Below are 23164 nucleotides of genomic sequence, written 5' to 3'. Positions count from 1 at the left end.
CCTGCCCAGAGGGATGAGCGCCTGCACCTGTAAATCACAGCGGTCAGATTTCCGATTCAATGCAAAGGTTTCTTTTATTGGCATGATTATTTTTGGTGTAGAATGCCTAAAGCATTGCTTATGGTGGTATAAAGTTTAAGCTGGATGCAATCTATCCACAATATAATGATGTCCCATAATTCCTTGTAAAACTGGAGAGAAAAAGTGAACTTTGTATTTAAAACCACTGGCAAAAATAAGATACAAATTATAACTTTAAAACTAAATATCATTGTTTTGATAAAGAATATGTAAATATAAAATAAGCGGGGGGAAAAAAAAGAGTATTTTAAATTTTTTTTATCAAGTGTTTAGCCATTGGAGTGTGTGTGTGTGTGTAAATGCTCAGACTTAAAAAATAAATAAATTGTGTAACACATGTAAATCTATAAATGTTCAAATATTGTATGTTTTCACATGTAAGACACATTACATAGTGCACAGTTGCAGTTTCAGGAAATAACATTTTTATATGTGATAGCATTACATTTTACATAGATTTTTATAAATAATACACTCATATACACCCTCTTCCAGACCAATTTAGCTTAATATTGTCAGTCTTGAATGTAATTCAGAATTAATCCAAGATGCATTAGCAAAACTGCAACTCCTACATCAGACCAATGTGTCACTTCATGTCTCATGTCACAACTAATTTCAATGTCTGAATTCAATACAAACAATGAACAGTATCAACTTCTAAAATACGCTGATCTACAAATATTGTGTAATACAGAGGTCAAGTGGAGAGAAAAAGTAGAGATATTTGCTAATATTATATATATATATATATATATATATATATATATATATATATATATATATATATATATATATATATATATATAATATTGTATTTTTTAAGTTGCCATATCCTAATATCTTAATCCTGTTTGCATAAACTGCACTGTTTAAATCATGTAGAAGTGAGAAGGTCCTGTTTCCTGCTTTTGTTGATGTATTCTAGAAAAATGCAACAGGAAGGAAATAAATCTGATCATAAGATTTATATGTGCTTATTGAACATCCCATTCCATACTAATTCTCCATTTGCTGTTATGATAATCTCTACTTTTCTGGGAAGATGTTCTACCAGACATTTGAGTGTGGTTGTGGAGATCTGTGCTCTTTTAATCACAAGGGTGTTTGTCAATTCAGGTACTGATGTAGGATGAGGAGGTTTGGGGTGCAGTCAGTCTTCCAATTCATCATTTAATAGGGCTGAGGTCAGTGGTCTATAGCAGGCCATTCAAGATCTTCACTGCAGCTCTTGTAAAGCCTATTTTCATGGCTCTTGTTTTGTGCACAGGGGCAATGTAATGCTAGAAAAGGTTTGGGTCAGCTAGATCAAATGTAGGAAAAATTTAATGCTACTACATCTAGAGACATACAGTACAATACAGCTGTGTGCCTCCAACATTGAGCTAACCGTTTGGAGGAGAACCACATATGGCTGGAAAAGCCAGGTATCCCCAAACTTTAGTTTATATTGTGTATACTCAAACATTCATTTGTTCAACCATGTATTTGCTTAACATGTACTCCAGCCTGACCGCTACACATTTGGATTCCCTAATACAAATGAAAGACATATTGAGACATATTTGTTTATACACTTAAAAGTAAATAATGTTTTTGTATATTAGAAATAAAGAATATCTTGTGGTCCTGAGGATCATTATAAGGGAGGGGTTTAGAATTAATTATTCTTTAATTAATTCTTAAACTAATATTATATATGGAGTGTTTCAAAACGGGAGGGATCTCCGAAACAAATACAAGTGGATGTAGCATTGTCACGGATAGACCAGGTGTCAGGAACCGGGGGTCGTTTTTTGGTCTTAATTATACAAACACAAAAGAGTATGAAACAAAACTGCAGGAAATGGCAAACTTAACTAAGTAGCGAGGAGCGTGGAAACTCAGGTAGTAAGAGCGGTAGGTAGTCCGGATGATCTATGGTCTTAAAGGTTAGATCGGATGGTGAGTGAAGGGGAAGAGGGACCTTATAAACAGGTATATATATATATATATATATATATATATATATATATATATATATATATATATATATATATATATATATATATATATATATATATATATATATATATATATATACCTGTTTATCATTTAATCATTTAGGATAAGACGTGCATATGAGAAAGATTTCATGCACCTCCATTGTAGCTAAAATCTAATATAAAATATTCCCAGGCTCTTGTTGTCCACAACGTGCTGATTGCAACAATCTACCCAAAAGCCAGAGTGTAATTTAACACGTTTTCCGGCAGGATTAAACATGAAGATAATGAAATAAGTTTGGCTAGTTTTGAAAATAAAAATAGAAGTTTAATTATATTGCTCAAGCTCACTCTCCATACCGGATCTGCCTATGGCTTTCTTTCTCTCCATGCACATATTTTTAAACCTAAATGATTGTTTCCAGAGGCAGACTGTAATTTCCTTTCCTTCTCTCTAAATGTCACCTGTGTTGTCATTGTTATAACTACTATGCTATGTTGCATATTATAAGTGGGTCTGTTTTTAGCAGTCAAGATGATTATTCTTGTCTAATTGATTGTGTATCAAAAGCTTTTCATCTTCCCTTTTCTCCCCTTTTTCCCTTCTACTTTACTGCAGATCTCCCCATCATTTTAGTTCTGCGTCTTTCTGTACAATAAAACACTTTATATCTCATCACGCCTGACAGCATGAGCGAACAGGCAGCTATTTTTAAATCCATGTGGGTGCCTGCACCAAGCAGCAGCTAATAAACGCTCGCATTACACCAGCCGGTGAAGCCACGGAGAGTGGGAGAAAGACTGAGAGAAAAGAGAAAGGAATGAGAGGGAGTGACAGAGGGTGAAAGACAAACAGCACACACATGATATGATATTCAGACTGCTCCTACAGAAACCTGACTTCTCATTATGGAAGTCCACTCGCGACGTCTGGGGACGTTTCCTAGAAACACTCGTCTTGGGTATTTTGTTTAAAGCCATCTATAAATATGTTGTTGAGCATGCCACGTTGAATCTCTAGAGGAGATTTACCAGTCATGGCCATTTAGAAGGACACATTTGATTTGTACGCCTGCTCTTGTTTACTATATTTCTGTGAAAAAAGTGAGGGCGTTTTTTTTTAAGATGAAATCTGTGTTCCCTGACAGTTGCTTGCTGCTTGCAAATTGGTGATGGATAGTTATGCATTCAGGTGTAATTGGACTTTTATATCTGTATTGGAAATGTATAACTGTTGTCTAATAGGTTAAGCTCATTACCGCTTGCATCTGTGACGCAGTTTATTATACATTATTATACAGTTTATTATACAAGTATTGAGTGACATTTTTAGGTTAAAAGCTATTCGCTCACTGATTGACTATTACCAGGTCCCAGTTTTTTTTTTTTAGCTTGACAAACATTTAATACATTTTCTTTTTTTCAACCATTTAATTAATAGTGTGTTATGATATACTGTATATAAAACACTTATGTTCTTCCTAGCATTATTCTGTCTTGTAAGTGAACGTTTGAAAGTATACTATTGGCATAGTGATATAGTCTATGCATAATTGTTTGCATAATTAGCCAGACATCAGCACAGTGGATAAGATGTTAGACTTCTGATCAGACTGCCATGGGTTAAAATCCCAGCAAGACTGAGTGCTGCCACTGCTGGACCCTTGAGCAAGGCCCTTAACCCTCAATTGCTCAGTTGTATAACTTTAAGTCGCTCTTAATAAGTACTTAATAAGAGCGTCTGCAAAATGTATTAATAGAAAAAGGAACATTTAAGGAAAAATTTCACAGAGTGCTTCAGAGACTGTATAAAGTGAAACTAGTTGATTTCTTCTTCTTCTTTTTTTTTTTGGCTTCTCCCATTAGGGGTCGCCACAGCGGATCATCTGTCTCCATAACCCCATGTCCTCTACATCTGCCTCTTTCAACCCAACTACCTGCATGTCTTCCCTCACCACATCCATAAACCTTCTCCTTGGTCTTTCTCTTTTCCTCCTTCCTGGTGGCTCCATACTCAGCATTCTCTTAATGACATACCCCATGTCCCTCCTCTGCACATGTCCAAACCATCTCAATCTCGCCTCCCTATCCTTGTCTCCAAAATGTCCTACATGTGCTGTCCCTCTAATAAAATCATTTCTAATCCTGTCCATCCTCGTCACTCCCAACAGAAACCTTAACATCTTCAGCTCTGCTACCTTCAGCTCTGCCTCCTGTCCTTTTTTTAATGCCACTGTCTCTAAACCATACAACATCGCAGGTCTCACCACAGTCCTATAAACTTTCCCTTTCACTCTTGCAGACACTTTTCTATCACAAATCACTCCTCTCACTCTTCTCCACCCACTCCACCCTGCCTGCACTCTTTTCTTCACTTCTCTAACACTTTCTCCATTACTTTGCACTGTTGATCCCGGTACCTGAACTCCTCCACCTTCTCCACCTCTTCTCCATGCAACAAATGTACTGACTTACTCCTACTCACTTTCATTCCCCTTCTCTCCAGCGTGTACCTCCACCTCTCCAGGCTCTTCTTAACCTGCTTCTGCTCTGTCGTTCCTACTGCACACTTTACTGCTGTCATACTGCTCTCATACATGTTCTGCACCACCCTCACATACTTTTTTGAGACACCTGACTTTCTCATACAATACCACAACTCCTCTCTCGGCACCCTGTCATACGCTTTCTCTAAATCCACAAACACACAATGCAACTCCTTCTGACCTTCTCTATACTTCTTCATCAACATTCTTAAAGCAAATAATGCATATTAGGTGCTCTTCCTCAGCATAAAACCATACTGTTGCTTACAGATGGTCACCTCTTCTCTCAGCCTGGTTTCCAATACTCTTTCCAATAACTTCATGGTGTGACTGATCAGGTCCGCACATCTCCCTTGTCCTTAAAGATCGGTACCAGCACACTCCTTCTAGATTCCTCAGGCATCCTCTGACCTTCCAAAATTCTGTTAAACAATCTGATTAAAAACTCCACTGCCATCTCTCCTAAACATCTTCACGCTTCTACCGGTATGTCATCTGGTCCGACCGACTTTCCACTCTTCATCCTCTTAATTGGTGCTCTTATTTCCTCCATACTAATCCTATCTACTTTCTGCTTCACCATCTCCACACCATCCAACCTTCTCTCTCTGTCTCATTTTCCTCATTCATCAGCTGCTTAAAATACTCCCTCCATCTTCTCAACACACTCTCCTCACTAGTCAACACAATCGGTACAAATCCATTTCTCCTTTCTTATTGTACAACTTCTCATACAGCTCAAATGCCTTTTATCTGCTGCCGCATCTCCTTGTACTCCTGCCTACTTTTCACATCACTCTGTCAATCCCAATTCTGTTTTGCCAACCTCTTTCTCCTTATGCTCTCCTGAATTATTTCTTATGTAATATTGATTGTCAACATTTCTTTCATGGGGTTCTTACATTTTTATGTAAAAAAAAAAAAGAAATTGCTCTCTTTGTTGCTTCTAAAGCAAAATCAAGAATTGCAAAAAGATATTGTTAATGTTATGTCCATTGTTATTGGAGTTTCCTGATTAAATAAAAATGTTCAACAAAGCAATCAGCCAATTTCCTATTGTCTTTCTCCTATATTAAACTGATAATTTTCCACACAGGGAAGAGAGAAGTATTACCTGTAGTGATGGCTGAGGAGTGGTAGGGATGAGGAGCCTGTGTTTTTAGTGGCTGACATCAAATGGCATTAAAAAGGACAGTGATACCAGAATAATCCAAAAGGATTTTAAAGTCTTTATGTATATTTTGGACCAATGTGTTATTAGTAGGATAATAAGTAAGAACCAGAAAATTATGTTTGTCCTCATAATGGATTGTCCACATCATCAGGGCATTCAGGGTAAAATGTCCAATGGCATCATCTGTAAATTAACAGTTATATGATAACACATTTTCCTGCTTTTCTACAATGCTTGGATGGGTAAAGTGGTAGTGAAAGTTAAAATGAATTTGAATAGGATGCCCAATGAATACTCGGTTAACAACACAGACAAAAGAACACCAAATAAAAATGGTTTAACCAGGGTGTGTGATATTTCATATAGAATCCATGGGTGGGTAAAACGTGAAGAAAAAATATTAAGCGAGTGAGAAAGAAACAATACACCTTTGTGCCATCTGAATGAATGAGTTCATTATTCCAATGAGAACCTGGAATAAATGTCATGATTTAACAAAAACAAATATTCTGAATATCAACTACTTTCACCTCCTACATCTTTAGAAGCAGTGCTTACACAGATGATGAAAGAATTTTTTGTAAAATGTTCTGTTTCTATGGAAACTTTGTGTACTATGCTGAACCTTTACTACATCTATCTTTTATTTATATTCTCATTTATATTTGCCTATTACAAAATAACTCCCAAGACTAAGAATATTCCAAGTTAAACATGCTGTTAGTGGTTGAATGCTAGTTCAAAATAGTAGTTAGATATGCCAGAACTAAACCATGGGTCATGTTGTCAATAGCATATAGTTTGTAATTTCAGTATTTGTAATTTACATAAAGTTATGCATTAATTTAAACATTTAATTTACATACTGCTGTTAAGTTATATTATAAGTATATGTACTCATATACAACAAATAAATTATGTCGTGGCTGTACAAATATTAGTTGTATTAGATTAACCAACAACAGGTCTGACAATTGATAGATGATTTAAACAGTAACGGTTTATCACAGCCAGAAAGGCCTTCTTGGCTGGCATGAACATCAGATCAGAATCACCGACCTACATTTACATTTTATTTCTTCCAGGAATATGTATTGAATTATTCCCAATAGTCTATTCTCTTCATTTTATAGCATTTCTCTTGCTTGTGCTGCTCACTGTCATGTCTGTTTTGAGTTTCTCTCCAAACATATTTCAGCCATCACATCATGTGTTGCCAAGGTCAAAGGAATCTGCATTGAGGCCTTCAGAGTCAGCAGTGTGGGTGCTTGTAGCGTAAAGAACATATTGCTTGAAGGCTGTTGCTTCAATCAATCAGGATTTGAGTTAAGTCAATCCAGCAGGCATACTGTTGTATATGTAATAATGTTGGCATTTTCTTGTCCTTGGATTGGATGGTCAGAGAGCGCACTAATCTGAGCTCACAATCCACATCTGTAGCAAACTTCACAAACTGTTTTAAATAAGATGATTTTAAATGTAATTTATTTTTTTTAACAATTCCACAATGGCTGATAGAGGATGCTTAAAAATGCATGGAAAACCCAGTCATTTTTGTGGTTGACATTGATGCTTGTGCTAGATATTATGTATGCAGTGCAGCTGTGCCTGCAGTGAAAGGAAATTTTTAAAATTGTTTAAATCATGTTTCTATCTTTAGTAATGGTGTTCATTCTGACTGCATGAGATACCTGTCAGTGATGCAGCTTACTGTTATATGCATTTCTCTTTCATATTGATGGTTTCTATAGCTGTAGTACCATAACGATGGTATTAAGTGGTGGGTTGTTACAGGCTGGACACTATGTGTAAAATGCAAAGCCCAACACTTGATTTAGAAGTTTCAACCAAGCGACATGTTGGGTGCACAAATTAGTCACAAAACTGAAAAACTTTTGAGTGTTCTAATGGAGAAAGTATCAAATGTCCTGGGGGTGTGCATACACCAAGACAAGAAGAAATAGAAAGAAAACCAGTAGAAGTAGTTAAAGCTGATAGATAGAAAAAAACTGACACTATTTGGTAGTTACAAAATGGCCCAAAAGTAGTGCTGAAAAAAAAAAGAATAAAATAACATCAGTGGTCTTGACAAAAATTGTATGTTGTGAGCTTCAAAATAAGATGGAATTCATGGCAGGGGAGCCTCAGGATGCATCATTTGATCAGAATCAAAATCAGAATCAGTTTTATTGACCAAGTGTGTTGACACACAGAAGGATTTGGTTTTGCCTGTTGGTGACTCTCAAAAGTACAGATATAAATAACACTATGTATTCTTAACGTAAAAAAGCAAAGAATTTGAAGCACTGAGCAATGAAAACAACTTATGTAGTGTAATGAGTTAAATTTCACAATATTTCCTACATCTGGCTTTAATACTGTTTGCAGGAAGTCAAAGGATGCCTTGAATCTGCAATGTCTGCTGCTGACTGTAAAGTATGAGCCATAGTTAAATGAAAAAGTCAACTTGTCAAAAGCAAGGCCGAGTTACTGCTCTGCATAGCTGTATAACAGCCAAACAAATATGAGACAATAATAAAAGGCCAGGTAATTCTAGTAATGCAAATCCTCCACATTTTCATATTCTAGCATGATAACATTGGCATGAATTATACAAGAGTGAAGTAGATTTTTATTTTCTTAATAACTCAAAATAATATAAGATTGTCATTCGAAAAAAGTAATAGAATTCCTCTTACTGTCACTGAGAACTAAAACCTATGTGAAGGCAAAGGGCATTCTTTGTATGTTTGTTGACACCTGATTATAAGATGTGCTTTTTTACAATCCCCTTTAACATTTCGTATACAATTGCTGTTATAATAACCTCCAATGTTCTGAAAAGATATTTTACTAGAGTTTGTGGTGTGTGGTTGTGAGGCATTAAGTTTGAAAAAATCAGGATTGATGTAGGGTTAAAAGGCCTGGGGTACAATCAGTGTTGCAGTTTATACCAAAAGTGTTTAATAGGGTTGAAGTCAGAGCTCTATATAAGGCCAGTCAAGACTCCAAAACTATCTTCATGTCGTCAAGCTGGATTAGGTTTCTCTCCTACAATATATACATTATATACATTTATATATATATATATATATATATATATATATATATATATATATATATATATATATATATATATATATATATATATAGGTTCCCTGGTGGTCTTGTGGTTAGGATGGGGTGCTCTCACTGCTGTGGCCTGGGTTTGGGGAACCAACCCCAACCATTAGGGTTGCACAAGCCAGTGCACTCTTAGTGCCAGTCCCAAGCCCGGATAAATGGGGAGGGTTGTGTTAGGAAGGGCATCCAGTGTAAAAACATGTGCCAAATCAAACATGTGGATCATGAATACGGATGATCTGCTGTGGCGACCCCTAATGGAAGAAGCCGAAAGAATGTATATATGAGATGATTCATAATCTATCTATCTATCTATCTATCTATCTATCTATCTATCTATCTATCTATCTATCTATCTATCTATCTATCTATCTATCTATCTATCTATCTATCTATCTATCTATCTATCTATCTATCTATCTATCTATATATATATATATATATATATATATATTAGGGGTGTAGCGAAACAAATTTTCCAACCAACATTTTTCGGTACAGGGCTTTCAGATTTGGTACACGTGTACAGAATGCAATGGATTAAGTTGCGGCCTGCAAGTTTCTTAAGTCTCCACCTCGAATTTAGGGGCATTTCTTAATTATTATTAAACTTAAACACAGGTGTTTTAGGTGTTGGTGTCTAACAAATGTAAACTATTTAATTTCATTTTTCCATATATTTAATTTTATTTAATCAATTTATTTTGTGCCAATTTAGTTGATTATTCATTTTAATCAATATATTAAAATAGTGTATTTCATTATTTTGATTCATTCGGTTATATATTTTTTTTAAATACTATAAAATATTATATTATATATTTAACCAAGCAGACATTTTATTTAAAATTGTTTCAAAAATACTCACACACAGTGTCTGACAATGGAGTCATTTCAATGTGCCTAATGCTTGACCACCAATACAGCCTGCCAAATGACTAGCAGAATAAAGCAGTTAAATAAAATATTCATACTCTCACGTTCTGCATATTTTAGTGTTTTCCCTTCTCCCACACACCTGATTCACTCCATCAGCTCATTAACAAGCCCTTCAGGAACTTCATGAGTCAGGCATGTGGGTGTAAAGACTTCATTTGAATATGCATGTGACAGATTTATTCATTTACTAAAAAAAAACCTTGTTCAGTGTTGTAGAATCTGAAGATTAGTGGCCTATGGGTTGAGCTCATTACCTCATTTATTTCCCAGTGCTTATAATTACAAAGCTAGCATAAATTAATGAGAAGAAAAATGATAAAAAAATTGTTTTCTTATCTGCTTATTTGATGGTATCACATGCTTATTCATGTCAAGAACTGAAAGATCAAACTTGTTGCCTACATGACACGTCACAACAGCCTGGCATGGGACTAGCAAGATGGCACAATAAAGTAAACCCTCCATTCGGCACGATTTGGTATTTTAGTTTGGAGCTTCCCCTCCTCCTTCACACTTTATTTACTCATCAGCTTGTACATGAAGTTCAGAGTCAGGCATGTGGGTGTAAAGACTTTATATCAAAATGTGTGACTCAGATCTGTTTGTATAATAACAAGTCCCTTGTTCACTCATGATTAAACTGAGTTACAAAAGATTTAATTTCATTTATGACATGAAATGTGCACAGGTTTCTCCTTACTTTAAATATCACTTTTTTTAAGTGAGACATGTTTGGGCTCTAAAGATTTTTTTTGTTTAGTGTACTGAGCAACAACAATAATGTAGCAGTTAGGTTACTTTTGAATATATATTAAGGTCCATATTACTACATACATTCAACATGCAAGTGTTCTCTGTCTTTAAAAGAAGAAACAAATTACATGCCCACCTGGGTTCAGAATGGCTGCTATTGTAGGTTATTTTGTAGGTCTTTTTTTTTCTCCTTTTATTCATTTTTAGATAATCATTTTTAGTGTCATACTGTGTTAGTAACAGTGGTGGGCAGTAACAACAAAGTACTTTGTTACTGTACTTAAGTAGTTTTGTAAAAAAAAAAATCTAAATATTTTTATTTTGGTAAATAATTTGCATCACAATATTTTAATGTGTAATATCTTACATTTTGCTTCACTACATTGCAAAAATCATGCTGTTTCTTGTTACTTGTTACAAGACCACAACAGTATCCCCACAGTCATAACGAGAGTTTGTGTGGACAAATATACTGTATTTTTTATTTTACTATTTGCTTACAGTACAGATCAAAAGTTTGGACACACCTTCTCATTCAAAGAGTTTTCTTTATTTTCATGACTATGAAAATTGTAGATTCACACTGAAGGCATCAAAACTATAAATTAACACATGTGGAATTATATCCATAACAAAAAAGTGTGAAACAACTGAAAATATGTCATATTCTAGGTTCTTCAAAGTAGCCCTAAACCATCTCGATTGGGTTCAGGTCCGGTAACTGTGGAGGCCAGGTCATCTGGCGCAGCACCCCATCACTCTCCTTCTTGGTCAAATAGCCCTTGATGCCTTCAGTGTGACTCTACAATTTTCATAGTCATGAAAATAAAGAAAACTCTTTGAATGAGAAGGTGTGTCCAAACTTTTGGTCTGTACTCTATATAAAACTATCGCCTCAAATTGTATGATGCACAAGACACTGAAACATTGGACTGCACAATTTATTAGAATAGAGTTCATGTAGATCAGTATTTTGTTTTTGATGTATATATACATATAGAAGATATATGTATATGTAGAATAGGGTACTTTTGTACTTTTACTTGTATAGTTTATTACCTTTACAACCCAGCCATTAGGGGGGCACAAGCCAGTGTACTCTTAGTGCCGGTCCCAAGCCCGGGTAAATGGGGAGGGTTGCGTTAGGAAGGGCATCCAGCGTAAAACATGTGCCAAATCAAATATGCGGATCACAAATGAGAATTTCATACCGGATCGGTCGAGGTCCGGGTTAACAACGACCGCCACAGGTATCGTTAGCCGACAGGGTACCGGTGGAAATTGGGCTACTGTTGGCCGAAGGAGGAGAAGGAGAGGAGGAAGGCGTCTACAGAGATGGCAGGAAAAGGAGCAGTGTAGGAGAGTAGAGGTTCGGGTTGGTACTTTAAATGTTGGTACTATGACGGGTAAAGAGAGAGAGATAGCTGATATGATGGAGAGGAGAAAGGTAGATGTGTTGTGTGTTCAGGAGACCAAGTGGAAAGGGAGTAAGGCCAGGAACATTGGAGGTGGGTTTAAACTGTTTTATCATGGTGTGGATGGGAAGAGAAATGGTGTAGGGGTGATTCTGATAGGGTGATGATCGTGAAGGTGGAAGTTGAAGGGATGATGATAAATGTCATCAGTGCCTATGCTCCACAAGTTGGCTGTGAGATGGAGGAGAAAGAAAGATTCTGGAGTGAATTAGATGAAGTGGTAGATGGTGTACCTAGGAAAGAACGATTGGTGATTGGGGCAGACTTTAATGGGCATGTAGGTGAAGGGAACAGAGGTGATGAGGAGGTGATGGGTAGGTTTTGTTTTAAGGAGAGGAATGTGGAAGGGCAGATGGTGGTAGATTTTTCCTAAAAGGATGGAAATGGCAGTGGTGAACACGTATTTTAAGAAGAAGGAGGATCATAGGTTGACGTATAAGAGTGGAGGCAGGTGCACACAGGTGGATTATCTTCTGTTAAGGAGATTGGAGACTGTAAGGTGTTGGCGGGGGACAGTGTAGCTAGACAGCATTGGATGGTGGTCTGTAGGATGGTTTTGGAGGCGAAGAAGAAGAGGAGGAAAGTAAGGTTTGAAAGAAGAATAAGATGGTGGAAACTGAAGGAGGAAGAGTGTAGTGTGAGGTTCAGGGAAGAGGTCAGACAGGGGCTTGGTGGTGGTGAAGAGGTGCCGGATGATTGGGCAACTACTGCAGGAGTGATGAGGGAGGCAGCTAGAAAAGTACTTGGTGTGACATCTGGAAATAGAAAGCAAGACAAGGAGGCATGGTGGTGGAATGAGGAAGTGCAGGAGAGCATTAGGGGAAAGAGATTGGCAAAACAGAAGTGGGATCGACAGAGTGATGAGAAGAGTAGGCAGGAGTACAAGGAGATGCGGCAGCAGGTTAAAAGGGATGTGGCGAAAGCCAAGGAAAAGGCATATGAGGAACTGTATAAGAGGTTGGACACTAAGGAAGGAGAAAAGGATTTATACCGATTGGCCAAGCAGAGGGACCGAGCTGGGAAGGATGTACTGCAAGTTAGAGCAATAAAGGATGGAGAGGGAAATGTGTTGACTAGTGAGGAGAGTGTGTTGAGAAGATGGAGGGAGTATTTTGAGCAGCTGATGAATGAGGAAAATTAGAGAGAGAGAAGGTTGGAGGATGTGGAGTTGGTGAAGCAGGATGTAGATAGGATTAGTAAGGAGGAAGTGAGAGCAGTGATTAAGAGGATGAAGAATGGAAAGTCGGTTGGACCAGATGACATACCGGTAGAAGAGTGGAGATGTTTAGGAGAGATGGCAGTGGAGTTTTTAACCAGATTGTTTAACAGGATTCTGGAAGGGGAGAGGATGCCTGAGGAATGGAGAAGGAGTGTGCTGGTACCGATCTTTAAGCATAAGGGAGATGTGCAGACCTGCAGTAACTACAGGGGAATTAAGTTGATCAGTCACACCATGAAGTTATGGGAAAGAGTAGTGGAAGCCAGGCTGAGAGAAGAGGTGACCATCTGTGAGCAACAGTATGGTTTCATGCCGAGGAAGAGCACCACAGATGCCTTATTTGCTTTGAGGATGTTGATGGAGAAGTATAGAGAAGGACAGAAGGAGCTGCATTGTGTATTTGTGGATTTAGAGAAAGCGTACGACAGGGTGCCGAGAGAGGAGTTGTGGTATTGTATGAGTAAGTCAGGTGTGTCAGAGAAGTATGTGAGGGTGGTGCAGGACATGTATGAGGACAGTGTGACGGCAGTAAAGTGTGCAGTAGGTACGACAGACTGGTTCAGGGTGAAGGTTGGACTGCATCAAGGATCGGCCCTGAGCCCTTTCCTGTTTGCAGTGGTGATGGACAGGTTGACGGACGAGGTCAGACAGGAGTCTCCCTGGACTATGATGTTTGCAGATGATATTGTGATTTGTGGTGAGAGTAGAGAGCAGGTTGAGAAGAGCCTGGAGAGGTGGAGATATGCGCTGGAGAGAAGGGGAATGAAAGTTAGTAGGATTAAGACAGAGTACATGTGTGTGAATGAGAGGGAGGGCAGTGGAGTGATGCGGTTGCAGGGAGAAGAGGTGGAGAAGGTGGAGGAGTTCAGGTACCTGGGGTCAACAGTGTAAAGTAATGGAGAGTGTGTTAGGGAAGTAAAGAAAAGAGTGCAGGCAGGGTGGAGTGGGTGAAGAAGAGTGACAGGAGTGATTTGTGATAGAAGAGTATCTGCAAGAATGAAAGGGAAAGTTTATAGGACTGTGGTGAGACCTGCGATGTTGTATGGATTAGAGACAGTGGCATTGAGTAAAAAACAGGAGGTGGAGCTGGAGGTAGCAGAGCTGAAAATGTTGAGGTTTTCGTTGGGAGTGACGAGGATGGACAAGATTAGAAATGAGTTTATTAGAGGGACAGCACATGTAGGATGTTTTGGTGACAAGGTGAGGGAGGCGAGATTGAGATGGTTTGGACATGTGCAGAGAAGGGACATGAATTATATTGGTAGAAAAATGCTGAAGATGGAGCCACCAGGTAGGAGGAAAAGAGGAAGGCCAAGGAGGAGGTTCATGGATGTGGTGAGGGAAGACATGCAGGTAGTTGGTGTAAAAGAGGCAGATATAGAGGACAGGGTGGTATGGAGACGGATGATCCGCTTGGCGACCCCTAATGGGAGCAGCCGAAAGAAGATGAAGAAGAAGAAGTTTATTACCTTTACAGGAGTAATGTTTAAGCAGTGTATTTGTACAGAACTTTTATTAAATTACCAGAATCATATACTGTAATCCATCCACCACTAGTTAGGAATCATATGAGCAAGTCTGTATATGATTTAAGACTACTGTGTGATGATATAGACATAGATTTAGATGTGTTCAACTGCAATCTTGATTGATTGATGAATATTAGTTTTTAGATAATTGTGCATATTAGATGATCACACAGACCATTGTAATTATTTACACATCATCTGTGTGTCAATTCCCTAATAAGTTTGTAAACAGCTTTTCCAAACTGAGTTTAGAAAACCGGGCACGTTTTTGAAACAGATTCAATCGTTGTCATGGTTGCAGATGATAAGAAAGGCGATTAGTGATTGTTAACTCTCATTTGGGCAGCCGTTTTTCCTCCAATGTGTATGCATAACATTCTGCTTATCCCATGATCAGTATTATGGCCATCTGTCTCAATGAAAGATGATAGCCTCTTCTGTCCTTAGTGTCTTTTCCAGTCAGCGAAATTTTCGTTTCCAGTCATATACTCTTTTTAGTCTATTATATTAACTATTATAATAATAATATTATTATTATTATTATTATTATTATTAATAATAATAATAATAATAATAATAATAATAATAATAATAATAATAATAATAATAATAATAATAATGACCTAGCCATTAGGGTTGCCAATCCCAAGCCTCGTTAAATTAGGAAGGTCGAGTTAGGAAGGGCATTAAACAAAAACATGGCAAATCAAATATGCGGCTTACAATTATTATTATTATTATTATTATTATTATTATTAGTAGTAGTAGTAGTAGTAGTAGTAGTAGTAGTAGTAGTAGTAGTAATAATAATAAAAATCTTCTTCTTCTTCTTCTTTCGGCTGCTCCCATTAGGGGTCGCCACAGCGGATCATCTGTCTCCATACCACCCCGTCCTCTATATCTGCCTCTTTTACACCAACTACCTGCATGTCTTCCCTCACCACATCCATGAACCTCCTCCTTGGCCTTCCTCTTTTCCTCCTACCTGGTGGCTCCATCTTCAGCATTTTTCTACCAATATAATTCATGTCCCTTCTCTGCACATGTCCAAACCATCTCAATCTCGCCTCCCTCACCTTGTCACCAAAACATCCTACATGTGCTGTCCCTCTAATAAACTCATTTCTAATCTTGTCCATCTTCGTCACTCCCAACGAAAACCTCAACATCTTCAGCTCTGCTACCTCCAGCTCCACCTCCTGTCTTTTACTCAATGCCACTGTCTCTAATCCATACAACATTGCAGGTCTCACCACAGTCCTATAAACTTTCCCTTTCATTCTTGCAGATACTCTTCTATCACAAATCACTCCTGTCACTCTTCTCCACCCACTCCACCCTGCCTGCACTCTTTTCTTTACTTCCCTAACACACTCTCCATTACTTTGCACTGTTGACCCCAGGTACCTGAACTCCTCCACCTTCTCCACCTCTTCTCCCTGCAACCGCATCACTCCACTGCCCTCCCTCTCATTCACACACATGTACTCTGTCTTACTCCTACTGACTTTCATTCCCCTTCTCTCCAGCGCATATCTCCACCTCTCCAGGCTCTTCTTAACCTGCTCTCTACTCTCACCACAAATCACAATATCATCTGCAAACATCATAGTCCAGGGAGACTCCTGTCTGACCTCGTCCGTCAACCTGTCCATCACCACTGCAAACAGGAAAGGGCTCAGGGCCGATCCTTGATGCAGTCCAACCTTCACCCTGAACCAGTCTGTCGTACCTACTGCACACTTTACTGCCGTCACACTGTCCTCATACATGTCCTGCACCACCCTCACATACTTCTCTGACACACCTGACTTACTCATACAATACCACAACTCCTCTCTCGGCACCCTGTCGTACGCTTTCTCTAAATCCACAAATACACAATGCAGCTCCTTCTGTCCTTCTCTATACTTCTCCATCAACATCCTCAAAGCAAATAAGGCATCTGTGGTGCTCTTCCTCGGCATGAAACCATACTGTTGCTCACAGATGGTCACCTCTTCTCTCAGCCTGGCTTCCACTACTCTTTCCCATAACTTCATGGTGTGACTGATCAACTTAATTCCCCTGTAGTTACTGCAGGTCTGCACATCTCCCTTATGCTTAAAGATCGGTACCAGCACACTCCTTCTCCATTCCTCAGGCATCCTCTCCCCTTCCAGAATCCTGTTAAACAATCTGGTTAAAAACTCCACTGCCATCTCTCCTAAACATCTCCACGCTTCTACCGGTATGTCATCTGGTCCAACCGACTTTCCATTCTTCATCCTCTTAATCGCTGCTCTCACTTCCTCCTTACTAATCCTATCTACATCCTGCTTCACCAACTCCACATCCTCCAACCTTCTCTCTCTCTGATTTTCCTCATTCATCAGCTGCTCAAAATACTCCCTCCATCTTCTCAACACACTCTCCTCACTAGTCAACACATTTCCCTCTCCATCCTTTATTGCTCTAACTTGCAGTACATCCTTCCCAGCTCGGTCCCTCTGCTTGGCCAATCGGTATAAATCCTTTTCTCCTTCCTTAGTGTCCAACCTCTTATACAGTTCCTCATATGCCTTTTCCTTGGCTTTCGCCACATCCCTTTTAACCTGCTGCCGCATCTCCTTGTACTCCTGCCTACTTTTCTCATCACTCTGTCGATCCCACTTCTGTTTTGCCAATCTCTTTCCCCTAATGCTCTCCTGCACTTCCTCATTCCACCACCACGTCTTCTTGTCTTGCTTTCTATTTCCAGATGTCACACCAAGTACTTTTCTAGCTGCCTCCCTCATCACTCCTGCAGTAGTTGCCCAATCATCCGGCACCTCTTTACCACCACCAAGCCCCTGTCTGACCTCTTCCCTGAACCTCACACTACACTCTTCCTCCTTCAGTTTCCACCATCTTATTCTTCTTTCAAACCTTACTTTCCTCCTCTTCTTCTTCGCCTCCAAAACCATCCTACAGACCACCATCCGATGCTGTCTAGCTACACTGTCCCCTGCCAACACCTTACAGTCTCCAATCTCCTTCAGGTTGCATCTCCTACACAGAAGATAATCCACCTGTGTGCCCCTTCCTCCACTCTTATACGTCACCCTATGATCCTCCTTTTTCTTAAAATACGTGTTCACCACTGCCATTTCCATCCTTTTAGCAAAATCTACCACCATCTGCCCTTCCACATTCCTCTCCTTAAAACCATACCTACCCATCACCTCCTCATCACCTCTGTTCCCTTCACCTACATGCCCATTAAAGTCTGCCCCAATCACCAATCGTTTTTTCCTAGGTACACCATCTACCACTTCATCTAATTCACTCCAGAATCTTTCTTTCTCCTCCATCTCACAGCCAACTTGTGGAGCATAGGCACTAATGACATTTATCATCATCCCTTCAACTTCCACCTTCACGATCATCACCCTATCAGAAACTCTCTTCACCTCCACTACACTCTTACTGTACGCTTCCTTCAGAATCACCCCTACACCATTTCTCTTCCCATCCACACCATGATAAAACAGTTTAAACCCACCTCCAATGTTCCTGGCCTTACTCCCTTTCCACTTGGTCTCCTGAACACACAACACATTTACCTTTCTCCTCTCCATCATATCAGCTATCTCTCTCCCTTTACCCGTCATAGTACCAACATTTAAAGTACCAACCCGAACCTCTACTCTCCTACACTGCTCCTTTTCCTGCCGTCTCTGTAGACGCCTTCCTCCTCTCCTTCTCCTCCTTCGGCCAACAGTAGCCCAATTTCCACCGGTACCCTGTCGGCTAACGATACCTGTGGCGGTCGTTGTTAACCCGGGCCTCGACCGATCCGGTATGAAATTCTCATTTGTGATCCGCATATTTGATTTGGCACATGTTTTACGCTGGATGCCCTTCCTAACGCAACCCTCCCCATTTACCCGGGCTTGGGACCGGCACTAAGAGTACACTGGCTTGTGCCCCCCTAATGGCTGGGTTAATAATAATAATAATAATAATAATAATAATAATAATAATAATAATAATAATCATAATAATAATAATACTTTTTTTTTTGTTGTTATAATTACAATTAAGTTTTTTTTTTTTTATATATATATCTTGTTTACACACTTGGTTTGAAGTAGATTACCAAACATCAGAATAGAAAGGGGGGAAAAAACTGACAGAAATGTCCAGAGTTAATGGACAGTGAATGACTTTTTACCCACTGTCAGAAGTGAGCAATCTGACCTTGGTGTCAGGTTCTGAAGGATCTGCAGCCATGGGGCATGTTGAACACACACACACACACACACACACACACACACACACACACACACACACACACACGCACATGAACTGCTATCTTCTGTTCCTTATCATTTCGTTTTTTTCTTACCCGTTCTTTTTTTTTTTACTCTACCTCTCTTTTCCTTCATACATTGCTTTCTCTAATTATATTTTACAATTTCTATTCTGATATTATCTCTTCTCTTCTCTTCTCTTCTCTTCTCTTCTCTTCTCTTCTCTTCTCTTCTCTTCTCTTCTCTTCTCTTCTCTTCTTTACTCCACCATCGAAATCGATGCTATGACAGTTGCCATGGTAACTGGGAGACTAAAAGAAGTTTGTCAGTGCGTGACTCTGACTGCGTGACTGTGTGAGAGAGCATGTGTGGGCATTTCTGCACATGAGATGGACAACTATCATGCTGCATGCTTCTGAATTATACATTTATTTTGTGTAATAGCTGAAATGCATTGTAAAAATCCCCAATGTGTGTGTGCGTGTGTGTGTGTATGTCCCTGTGAACGAAGGGTTTCTAAAGATGTTGATCTTTATAACAATGTTACACATTTGCTGGGATTAGTGTGTGTGTGTGTGTGTGTGTGTGTGTGTGTGTGTGTGTGTGTGTGTGTGTGTGTGTGTGAGAGTGAATGTGTGTGCATGTGGTGTGTGTGGGGGGGTGGGGTTAGGGTTAGGGTTTCTTCCACTGAAACAGGGAGTGACACAAACAGTGATACCTAAAGATTTATTGGAACATTATTAAATAACTGTTAGTGTGTGTGTGTGTGTGTGTGTGTGTGTGTGTGTGTGTGTGTGTGTGTGTGTGTGTGTGTGTGTGTGTGTGTGTGTGTGTGTGTGTGTGTGTGTGTGTGTGTGACAAAAGGGGGAATCTCGGTGCGAGAAAGGTTGCCACAGCAACACGTGGAGCCACTGAGGTTGTAATTTGTGGACTGGCAATTGCTTTGTGACATCACACATAACACAAAAACAGCCCCATATATTGTGCAAGGATGTAGATGATGCCTTCTCTCTTACTCTTTTCCTCTGTATATCTTTCAATTGTCTCTCAATCATTTGTCATGCTGTGTTCTAACCTGATATAAATACAAATAGAAACCAAATTTTTCTTTTGTTCTCAGAGGATGAACAAACAACATGTAAGGTATGTACAGTGTCTATTCATTAATTCAGTGATTCATTGCCTTGTGGTTTGAATTAGGCTGTGTTTTTTTTATTTTTTAGAAATGGAACCAGCAATATTTGTAAGCAAATATTGTTGATAGATACAAACAACATCATATTTGCATGACCATGCTGACAGTCAGTGGCCAGCCGTGCATTACACCCCTAAGCCTTCAGTGGTGTCCTACCTGAATCAGTCCACTTCTTAATAGGATCATTATTACACCATGGCTATAGAAATCTTCAATATTATAAAAATCGTATTCTTCGTTTGCCAAAGAAGATCATTTGTCTCCATGCTACCCTGTATCCATAAACTTCCTCCTTGGCCTTCCTCTCTTCCTCCATCCTGGTGACTTCATCTTCAGCATTCTCCTACCGATATACCCCATGTCCCTCCTCTGCACATGTTCAAACCATCTCAATCTAACCTCTCTTACACTGTCTATAAAACTCATTTCAAATCCTTTCCATCCTCGTCACTAACAATGAAAATCTCAGTATCTTCAGCTCTGCCACCTCCAGCTCCACCTCCTGTTTTTAGTCACTGTCTCTAAACCATACAACATAGCAGGTATTATCACAGTCCTATAAACTTTCCCTTTCTCTCTTGCAAATACACTTCTATCAAAAATCACTACAGCCACTCTTCTCCACCCAATTCACCCTGCCTGCATTCTATTCTTTACTTATCTATTACTTTGCACTGTTGACCCCAGGTACATAAACTCACCCACATTCACCACCTCTTTTCCCTGCAACTGCACCACTCCACTGCCCCCCACCCCCCCTTTATTCACACACATGTACTCTGTCTTACTCCTAATGATTTTCATTCCCCTTCTCTCCAGCGTGTACCTCAACTTCTCCAGGCTCTTCTTAACATGCTCCCTTCTCTCACCACAAATCACAATATCATCCGCAAACATCATTGTCTATGAAGACTCCTCGTCCGTCAACCTGTCTATCTCCACTGCAAACATAAAGGGCTCAGAGCCGATCCTTGATGCAATTCCACCTCCACCTTGAACATGTGCCATTCCTACTGCACACTTCACTGCTGTCACACTGTCTTTATACATGTCTTGCACCACCCTTATATACTTCTCTGACACATCTGACTGTAAACTTTTTTTGTTCAGCGAAAACACAACATACAAGGGAAGTAGCTGTGCTGACTCAGATATCTCTCTCTCTCTCTCTCTCTCTCTCTCTCTCTCTCTCTCTCTCTCTCTCTCAGATCACTTTATTATTATAGAAATACTGAAAGGTTCACACATTATCTTTAGCATTCTCTCAGATCATTGATTAAATCATGAGCAAATGGTCACCAACACAGCAGGAGATGGAGACAAGGCGATATCTTGCCTCTTAGTTTAATACAAAGGAGCATTCAGAGCTTGCAAACCTTCATACAGCACTTTATTTTTACATCATCATGTAGTTTATGCTGTTACTTCATTTGTCTCCAAAAGATGTATAACGTGTGTATATATGCATGTTTAGTACAATACAGAAGAATAAAATAAATCACAACTCCTCTCTCTGCACCCTGTTGTACGCTTTTTCTAAATCTACAAACACACAATGCACCTGCTTCTGACCTTCTCTATACTTCTCCATTGAATTCTCAAAGCAAATGATGTGAGCCCCTGTCTGACCTCTTTCTTGAATCTCACATTACAGTCTTCCTCTTCTAGTTTCCACCATCTTATTCTTTTTCCATTCCTCACCCACACCTTCTTCACATCCGAAGCCATCCTACAGACCACCATCTGATGCTGTTTAGCTACACCCCCCTGCCAACACCTTACAGTCTCCAATCTCCTTCAGGTTGCATTTCCTGCAAAGACTATAGTCCACCAGTGTGCACCTTCATCCACTCTAATAAACCACCATGTGCTCCTACTTCTTCTTAAAATAAGTATTCATAACTGCCATTTCCATCCTTTTAGAAAAATCTACCACCATTTGCCCTTCCACATTCCTCTCCTTAAGGCCATACCTACCCATACCTCCTTGTCATCTCTGTTCCCTTCACCTACGCGGCCAATGAAGACTGTCCCAATCACTAATCTTTCATTCCTAGGTACATCTTCTACGACGTCATCTAACTTACTTCAGAATTTTTCCTTCTCCTCCATCTTACAACCCACTTGTGGAGCATTGGCACTGATAACATTTATCATCACCCCTTAAACTTCCAGCTTCACATTCATTACCCTATCAGAAACTCTCTTCACCACCACTACACTCTTACTGTACTTTTCCTTCAGGATCGTTCCTACACCATTTTTCTTTCAGTGGGTCTGGTGGGAAACAGACTAGTCTTGAAGGTATGTGTTATCTGAAAATTGAGGTGTATGGGTTCTGTTTTAGTGTCCCAGTCCTTTTTGTAAGTGGACAGGGGGTCCAGCTTGTCATTGGTACCAATGTGCTAAAACCAATCTGAGTCAAATCTGAGTAAACATTGTTAGTTTCTACGTATGCTTCCAATAATTGAGGGTGAAGAGGTAGTAAAGTCCAAATCTGCTGTCGTTTTGCAGCCAATGAGTGAGCACCTTGTCTGGGGTCGGCTACCACCAGGACTGGAAAACTCAGTGGGCAGCACGGTTGTGATTTAGCCTAGTACTTCTAGCTGTGTCCATTGCAATGTCCTTGTCGGTAGAGTGAGCTTGCCTTTATGGGTTGATGGTTGGATCCCAGTGGGAATGATGAACCCCATAAACTCAGAAACCGCAGAAACGCAAAGCTTGCTGATGTCTGCCCATGCATTGCTTTGGAAGATTATGATCAGGTGCCAAAGCAGAAATTCTTCCAGAACATGGCCAGTCCAGAAGAAGATCAGTGTCTGGTGTTTGGCACTTTAGTGACTTTTATTTGGATGAGCTTGACTTCAAAGA

The sequence above is a fragment of the Silurus aristotelis genome, assembly GCF_946808225.1.
Source record: "Silurus aristotelis genome assembly, chromosome: 10".
Taxonomy (NCBI): Eukaryota; Metazoa; Chordata; class Actinopteri; order Siluriformes; family Siluridae; genus Silurus; species Silurus aristotelis.
The sequence above is the reverse complement of the archived record's forward strand: the minus strand, read 5'-3'. Positions refer to the sequence as shown.